This window comes from Pinus tabuliformis, chromosome 4_1 (genome assembly GCF_031772625.1).
Source record: "Pinus tabuliformis cultivar Carrire ecotype Pingquan chromosome 4_1, CPIR1, whole genome shotgun sequence".
Taxonomy (NCBI): Eukaryota; Viridiplantae; Streptophyta; class Pinopsida; order Pinales; family Pinaceae; genus Pinus; species Pinus tabuliformis.
In genome coordinates, this window is record NC_142303.1 from 278,094,673 (window position 1) to 278,104,025 (window position 9,353).

Below are 9,353 nucleotides of genomic sequence, written 5' to 3' on the forward strand. Positions count from 1 at the left end.
ATGGTTGGTGTAGTAATTTGGGGGTTTATGTTGAGAATTGTGAGGGGAATATGTGTGCGCCATTGCTGCTTTTGCTTCGTGGGCCTCTGATAAAACAAATGTGTCCTACTGCCTGTAACGATAAGGCACATGGTGGCACATGATTCTGGACTTGTTTAAACAAACCGTATTTGTCCATTCCCATGTGATTCTAGCTAGCTCTGCTATGCTTCAATCTGTGCATGGGGTCGTCAGCGTCCTCATGTGTGTTGCACACGCAGCCATATCGATATGTATTATATAGGATCATTTTGTTTGTAAGAAAGCTGCTCTAGTGAAGAAAATGCCAGCAATAGCAAAGAATGGATCAGTTACGGTTTGGTGCATATGACTCTATCCGGGCTTGTCTTTTCAATTTCGTATTTATTTGGCGCAACTGATTATTTAGCCGTTCTAGTTCAAATCTTATTTGTCTTGCAATCAAGCCTCCAACAGCAGCTCCTATCAGGGCTATACCAAACAATATAGGCATGCTGAACATTGACGCAGTATAATCTGTGCATGTTTCAGCCAATGCATCATAAGGGCACAGTAAACCCAAGATGAGTGCAGCTAATGCACTGAATCTTTCTTTAGTAAATATTGACAATGATGTAATCTCTTGTTCTCCTTGATGTCTTCTATTGCATTGGATAACTGGCAATTGCTTGTAGAAATTAGTTCTTTTGAGCTCCAAAAACTCTTTTCTGGAAATTTTTGAAAACTTAGGCAACCTGAAATTGGAGAATGGATGCAATCTTGTTTTATGGGCAGCACCAACACACTGGTGATTGAATAGAGAGCTGAAAGGTTGACGAGAAACCCATCTCCATTATGTACGGTGACATTATTCAAACCATCAATAAAGTGTTGAAGTAGCCGCAACGCAGTGGAAGCGTGCTGGAGAGATTTGTGCATACGAAGCCAAGGCTTGCAACTGTCAAGTGCATTTGAAAAATGTCCAACACGTTCCAGTGCCCTTTTAGAAGCCTTTGCCCAAACAGCGTTGTCAAAGTCATGGAGCATCCAGCAAGAGTAGTTGTGACAGCTGTCCTGCCGCCGATCCTGCCCACCATTTGTACGACCCCGCTGCTGGCGAAGTCATAGACTCCACTCCCGAAAAGCAAACCGCTGGCTTTGGAAGCGCTGAGCCAACCATCTGGCGACCACACCCAATGCGATACCATAGGGTAGACGAACCCCGTGAGAATTGAAATTGGTAATTTTTTGTCCCGCACCCATTACGCGTGAATTTTTTTATAAATAGCTAGTGTTGTTTTGCAAGAGAGATCCCATCTTGGTCTCATAGAACAGTGAGTTAGCCATCGTGGAGGAATCCAAATCAATGAAATAGAATGTGGTCTCAAATTGTAAGTGATATGGGCATGTTTTTAATTACAAGTATTTTTTATTTTGTAAGGGTGGGATAAATTTTTGGAGTGATAAGTGAAGATTTTTAAAAGGGAAGCTCATTGTTGTATTTTAAAGAAAGTTTTTTAGCAGAGTGTACTTTTATTTTTGAAGACAAGTTGCTTCAAGGGACTATGAGCTTGGCATTCTCATTGTTGGAGAAATTTCATTCATGATGTTGTGAAAGTGAAGGTTGATGTAATTCACTATTTAAATAAAAACATATCTTTTTGGTGGTGATTGTGTCCTAGATCCGCCCGAAATTGAATAAGGGGATCTTAAGTACACCATGTGTATGTTTGTGATGGCACATGATTCTTGATATTGTTTTTGTTTTGTGTCTAGTTTTGATACTAACCTTCATGTGGTATCTTTCTAACATGGTACACATGTAGTATACAACACATGAACGACTTGCATGCACATAATCAATTCCATTCAAGCTTATGTAATCAAGCAAACTACAAGCAATCAAGAAGCACCAATACATAACCAAGTTGTCAAAGACATTTCTACATCAACATCCAATCAAGCTGCCATCTACATCAACAATTTTTGCAGCCATTCAACAACAGCTTTTTGGAAATTGCACTTGCACCATATTTTTTTAATAAGCTCAATACAAAACTGTAACTTGCAAATCATAATTTGTAAGTTGGATTGTAATTAAAGTCAAAATTAGTTAAATTGTAAGGGTGCATTCTCAGTTGAAACTGACACCCATGCTTTGAATTGATAGGGAATCAATTAAACAATTGAATCCATTGTTTTTTAACTGAGTCATTCAAATCATTGTAAGTGTTTCTCTTGGGTGCATTTTTCGATAGTATTTGACACCCTTCTTTTGATCAATCAAGAGTGTGAGTTCAAGCAAGTGCAAATCTCACAACATCAAGCGAGCGTGAAAGCAAGCACGTGTGAGTTCAAACAATCAATTGTTAAAACAAGTTCAAGCGAGCGTGCAACAATCAATCAAACATCAAGTGAGCGAGTTCTACAAATCCAGCAAGCAAGCGAGCGTGAGTTCCAACAAGTTCACATGGCGAAAAGCATTCAGTTGTTAAATATTCTTAACAATTTGATCCTCTCAACTGCTGAAGACATGGTACAAATCAGCAAAGAAACTCTTGTTGATATTTCAATGAATCTACAACAAGCACATGAAACAATTGAGTTCCTTCAACTGGAGTTGCAACTTCAAAGAGATGAGTTGCAATAGAAGAGTGATGTTTCCAAGTCTTTCATCCATACAGATGAAGATAAAGATGTTGATTCCAAGTCACTGATCCAACCAACTTCAAGTGTCGAAGTGGTCCCTGATCCAATTTAACTTTCTTGCAAACTAATCATCAAGCCATGGGAAGAAATCCAAAGTAACTGAAATCGACGAGGCTTAGAATGTGTCAAAGATGATGCCAAATTGCATATCCCAGATTATTCGAGGCCCATTAAGTTTGTCAGTGTAGGGTTTCTTGCACAAATCACATCAGCTAGTTCTGAGAAAGTTGAAGCCAACTAGAAATACACGCAAACTGAAGTTGCAGTCAAACCAAAAAGCCTTCATTGTCAAAGAATCAGTGATCTGGAAGATCAGTGTTTTGATCTCCATCCTTATCACCATTGTGGCAAGTCCAATCATTCATCGCCACAATGCAGCAAACAACAAAAATCAAGCAGATTGAAGATCGATTATTCATGGATTGATCCCTGGGAATGGTCATCCACAGTCAGAAGATTGTATAAGTTTTACAATCGAATTCACTCACACATATTGCATCCAACAATAAAAATTAAGATGGTACTCTCATGTAGTTTAACGAGGGAGTACACCAATGAAGCACTCCTACACCTAAAGGGAGGCAGTTCAGAGATAATTTGAAGAAGATTGTCTCTCCTTTCAGCTGACAAAGGGGGGAAATGTCAATGAAATTGACAGTGGTTGTCAGACTGAAAGTCTTGACAACATCAGTGAAGTAGCCAGTGAGCATTTTCATCTACGAGTGAGCATCAACAAATTCGCCAATGGGTGATTGACAACAAAGTTAGGAGTGAGCAGTTTTCAAACACAACAAAAGCAAGAGTGAGTTGTTTTTCAACGTCATCAGCCAGTGGGCGTTCTCTATATTTTGTCAGTGGACAAAGGATGCTAATTGAAAGCAAAGGACAAATGGATCCTTTTACAGCTTGGCACATGATGGAGTTGTCAAGTGACATTCAGAGATGAATCAGACATGTAGCTGATTCATGTTCTCTTCAGATTTGAGTTTTTTTAGCATCCAGCTTTGGCCATTTTTCAGGTAGTGTTTTTTGAGGATCAACTTGATAACTTGGAAGAGGGTTCCTTGTTCTTAATTTGGACTCATCATTGAAGGGGGGAATGTTAGCCTCACTCTCACATTAAAAACAATTCTAATTCAAAATAAATAAATTAATTAAAATCATGAAAGTAAGGATTTAATCCTACCTTTCTAGATTGAGTTTGCTCCTCATGGTTAGGAGTCAATTTAGGCTTAGTTGGTTGAGAGATTCTCTCCAACTAGTTAGGCTCCTAGATTAGTGTGTTGTTGAGATATTTTCTCAACCACAATGTCTGAGATAGACGTACTATCTTGAGACCAACTTCCTCATGTATTTATTTGTACTATTATCATTCTTTGTATATTGGATTGATTAATAATGAGAATGTGAGGAATGTTGTAAGGCTGAGGCCTTTTCCGCCATGTCTGGTTGTGTATTATTTGCTTATTAGTTTTCTTCAGTTTTTTATCACAAAAGTGAAACTCTATAAAAACTCTACCCACTTGGCATGTTTCTGGTTCAATTTTGGCTAGTTGTTTATGAACTGCAATGCATGATTGTCGGAATATAATACAAACTCCTTTGGTAGCAAATAACGTCTCCATTTTTTTAAAGCTTTCACAATAGCATAGAACTCTTTATCATAAGAAGAATATTTCTTCTTAGCTTCATTTAGTTTCTCACTAAAGTAAGCTATTGGTCTCTGTTCCTGACTCAAAATTGTTTCAATTGCAACTCCACTAGCATCAGTTTCAACTTGAAAAAATTTCTCAAAATCAAGTAAAGCTAAAATTGGTTTCTCCGTGATTTTCTTCTTCAACAACTTAAAATTTCTATCTGCTGCTTTTGTCCACTTGAATGGCTTATTAGTCTCTTTGATTGTCTCAATAATTGGTGCACAAATTTGACTAAAACCTGTAATAAATTTTCTATAAAAACTTGCAAGACCATGAAAGCTTCTTACCTCAAATATGTTTCCTGGAGTAGGCTAGTTCCAAATTGCTTGGACTTTCTTTGGATCCATTTTCAAGCCTTCTTTAGAAACTACAAATCCCAGATAGATTAATTTTTCTTTCATGAAACTACATTTCTTCAGATTTATCAGTAGTTTCTCTTTCTACAGAGTTTTTAAAACCAACTTAAGATGCTCCAAGTGTTCTTCTTTACTTCTACTGAAAACTAAAATATCATCAAGGTAAACAATAACAAACTTGCCTGCATATTCCTTCAAGACTTCATTCATTAATCTCATGAATGTGCTAGGTGCATTAGTGAGTCCAAAAGGCATCACTAACCACTCATACAAACCACTATTTGTTTTAAATGCAGTCTTCCATTCATCTCCTTCTCTAATTCTTATTTGATGATATCCACTCTTCATATCTATCGTAGTAAAATACTTTGACCCACTCAAACAATCCATCAAATCATCCATGCGTGGTAAAGGAAATCTATACCTGATAGTAATCTTGTTTATGGCTCTGGAATCTGTGCACATACGCCATTCACCTCCTTTCTTTGGATTGAGTACTGTGGGTACAACACATGGACTGAGACTCTCTCTGATCAATCCCTTATCCATCAATTCTTGCACTTGTCTTCCAACTTCTACATTCTCTTGAGGATTTAATCTGTATGCTGCTTTGTTTGGCAAACTTGCTCCAGGTATTAGATCAATATGATGACTAGTACTCCTAATTAGTGGTAATGCATTTGGTAACTCATCCACAATAATATCAGCACAATCATTCAACAGAGTTTTGATTTCTTCAGGTAAATCATCTAATTTTGTGGAAGTTAAAATTACCTTAGGTCTCCCTATGATAGCAAAATGCATTTCTTCACCTTTTCCAACTTCTTGCAACAACTCCTTTCCACTCATCAACATAACACTGTTTCCAGGTGCCTCTTTGCCTGCTTCATCCTTCAATGGCAGCAATGTGTGTTTATTTCCATCCTTCTCCAAAGTGTAAGTATTCCTTCTCCCATCATGAATAGCTTTTCGATCAAACTGCCAAGGTCTTCCCAGCAACACATGGCATACATCCATTGGCATTACATCACACAATATCACATCCTTATAAGTACCAATCTGTATCTCTACCTTGCATTTCTCTCTCACAATAATCTAATGTCCTTTTTGTAGCCATGACACCTTGTAAGGAGTAGGGTGTGCTGTCTTCACTAATCCTAGCTTGCCCACCATTTCTGTAAAACAAGGTAATTAGTGCTTCCACTGTCAATTATCACTTTGCAACATTTTCCCTTGGACTTGCAAGTAGTTATGAATAAACTCTTTCTCTGAGTTGGTTCTCGTGTCTCTTTATATGCCTTAAGTAATACCCTTTTCAACAACAAGGATTCTCCTACTTCAGGTGATTCTTCCTTGTCTGCAATTTGAGGTTTTTCTTCCTTTTCCTCAACCACATTCACATTTCTCTAACTTGTTTCTTTATTATAGGACAATCCCATGATCCATGTCCCCATTCTCCACATGTATAACACCAAATTTCTCTTCCTCGACCCCTTCCTCTGGGTGCAAATCCTCCTCTATTAAAGTCTCCTCTTTGTGGTGGTCTACTACTTGAACTTCCTGCTTCACTCTGATGGTGCTAAAATCTTGGTATAGTAGTTCCTCTACCTCTTGTTGAACTTTTTCCTCTGTTCCTTTGATTTTGTTTCCTCAACATCTTCTCTTATGCCTTCAAAGCTACTTGATAGGCATCTTCAATTTTCTTCGGACTCAGCAAGCTGATTTCATCCTGTATATCATACCTTAAGCCATTGATATACCTGGCTACCTTCTCTTCATCATCCTCTGCATGTCCTGCTCTAATGTTCAGCTTGTAAAACTCTTCTGTGTACTCCTTGACAGTCATGCCTTTTTGTCTCAAGTTTTTCAATTGTCTAAAAATATTTAACTAATATTATTTGGGCATAAATTTGGCTTTCAATTTACTTAGCACCATTGTTTGATCTTGGGCTTCCCTTTTCTTGCTCTGGATGTTTGTAATTCATCCCACCAAATAGCTGCATGACCCTTCAATATGGTAACTGCAAATTTCACCTTCTTTTTGTCATCAACCTCCTCCTCATAGTCAAAATACTTGTGTAATGAATTGATCTAGTCCATCAACTCTTCTACATTGAAATTCCCAACATACAAAGGTATTTCCATCTTTGGTCTTCCACTTGCTTTGGCCAACACCTTGAGAACTTTGGCAGCTTCACTTTCAAGCTCTTCTTCTTCCTCAGAAGATTCTTCTATTGCACTGGCATCTCCTTCATCAATTTCTCTCCTCTGAGTAGTCTCCATTGTCTCCATCCTTGTATGCAGACTTCGGATCTCATCCAGTAGAACTGCATTTGCTACAGGTCTCCCCCTACCTATGCTAGCTCCTCTCCTTGGTGGCATGTTTGTTGTAGAAAAACTCAATCTCTGTGCTCTGATACCAAAATGATGCAGGAGGTTGAAGAAATGAGGTAATAATTGGAAAATAGACTAATAGTTAACTTTATAATTAATCAGCTTCACTTAAACGAATTCTGTACGTTGATTTTTTTTTTTTTCCCTGAGGGTCCCACTTAACTTTTTAATCACCGCTGGTCCCACTTAACTTTTCCTCAGAAGCGAGCGCTTTGATCTGCGCCGTCGATTTCACCTTTCCAGATCCAACGCATATCGCGTTTTATCATGTGCGAACTAGCCATTTGATCACCACCGTCGATTGACCCTGCTTGATCCAACGATCGTCGTGCAATCTCGCGTGGACTCTAGCACGGTCGTTATCAAATTGAGAGCATGCGAGAAAAGTTGTTTTGGTGTGCTATGTGTCGAGTGCTAAGGCTAATCGCATGGAATCAGAACAATACTACTTACCACATTTTGAGCGCTCGAGATACCGCTTCCCGCTCATCAAATACAACCCATGTGCTTATTACTTAACTTTAAGAAAGATGCTTTATGTAAGGTTTAGCTCTTTAGCCCCAATATTAATCTTAAACACGAATCGACAACGATTAACGATAAAACACATAAACGACTGTGATTTATAAATAATGCGTTTAAATAGAGGAAAATACCTGATGAAGCCTTTGAACGTTGAAACACAGATATAAATGACCTTCTACACCAGGATTAACACACAACACCACTCTTCATCCTTTATTCAATAAAATATAAATAATAGAGTTTTGGCCCTCTCGGCCCGATTACAGTGGTTTCCTGACCTTTGTTTTATCTCAAACCCTATCTCTGTCACTCAAAACTCTCGCTTACACACTTTGTTCTCAATCATCTCTATCCCCATCATTACATTCTTTTTCTCTTTTATGAATCGAATCCTATCCTACTGCATTAACAACTCGATCCCTATTTTAATCAATCTAACAATTTAATCTCTATTCTCAACCTCTGTTACACACCTATACTAACAACTTATCTCTTAGTCTAAAATCATACAATATTCCAATTATTACAATAATGAAGTAAAGATCATTTTCGAGAGGTCCAACCCTCTCTACTAAAACTGAATTTGACCACTTAGGTCAATAAAATTCATCTCATTTTAGCCACAACATGTGAACATACAATCACATTGCTAGCTAAGTCTGGATGCTCCTGCATCACTGAAGAAAAAAAAGGACAAGCGTTTTGGTGGGGAAGACTTCACTTTTTCCCTTTTGTCATGCATTTCTTGGATGACGTGGTCATTTACGAGGTTGAAGAAAACAAAGTCTTGTTATTTCTCTATTAATATTTGATACCATTTTAAGTTGGGCCATTAGGGCTTATGTCATTAATTGATGAACATCATTTCTCACCTCATGATGAGTGGTGAATTCTCATTAGTAAAGTCTTACAATAATAATATTATAACCAATATTATGGCGATGATGTTTGTCGTCTCTTACAATCAATAAGAATTATTTCACAAATAAAGTGAATAATAGTAAACATTAGTTAGAATGTTGTTTATATGACAATAGTAATGATGAATAAGATACTCTAAACAAATTTTGTTTTATGAGACCTTAAAAAAATTGATAAGGAATCAATTGAATTGAGCTTTCCTAATTCTCTTTGGTTTTATTTAGCTTTCATGAATTAACATTGTGAGTGTTAAAAGTGTTATAGATATTATGAAATTGAGATTTAATGACGATGAAAAACATGGTGAAAATGAAGTACCAAGATCATTATGGCCTTTGTAAAGTCGAAGAAAAAAAGACAAATGCTTTGGCGAAGGTAGACCCCACTTTTACCTTTTTGTCTTACATTTATTGTACAACATAGACATTTTTTAATGCATCCATTTTTGAAAAGTATCACAGGCTACCACACATCTAATATGTCCCTATCTATGCATATGCATGCATTATTTACCATGCATAGTTAATTGGTTTTATATGAAATTTCCTATTAATTATGGTAAGAATTCAATTAATCAATCAAAATTGATTAGTTTAATTTCATTAATAATTATTTGTGAATTAATCACCACATTATTCTTAATTAAAGCAATTTTATAATCTATTAATTTAGAAAACTAGCCATATCATACTATTCTTTTTAGGGGAGGAAATTCTTAAAAGAAAAAAAAATCAATTTCCATAATGGAAAAATG

At 36.9% G+C, this 9,353-nt stretch overlaps 1 pseudogene; it reads right to left on the bottom strand.

Annotated features, from left to right (window-relative positions):
* Positions 1-346: 346 nt before the first annotated feature.
* LOC149175344 (uncharacterized) lies at positions 347-866 on the bottom strand (annotated as a pseudogene).
* Positions 867-9,353: the final 8,487 nt, after the last annotated feature.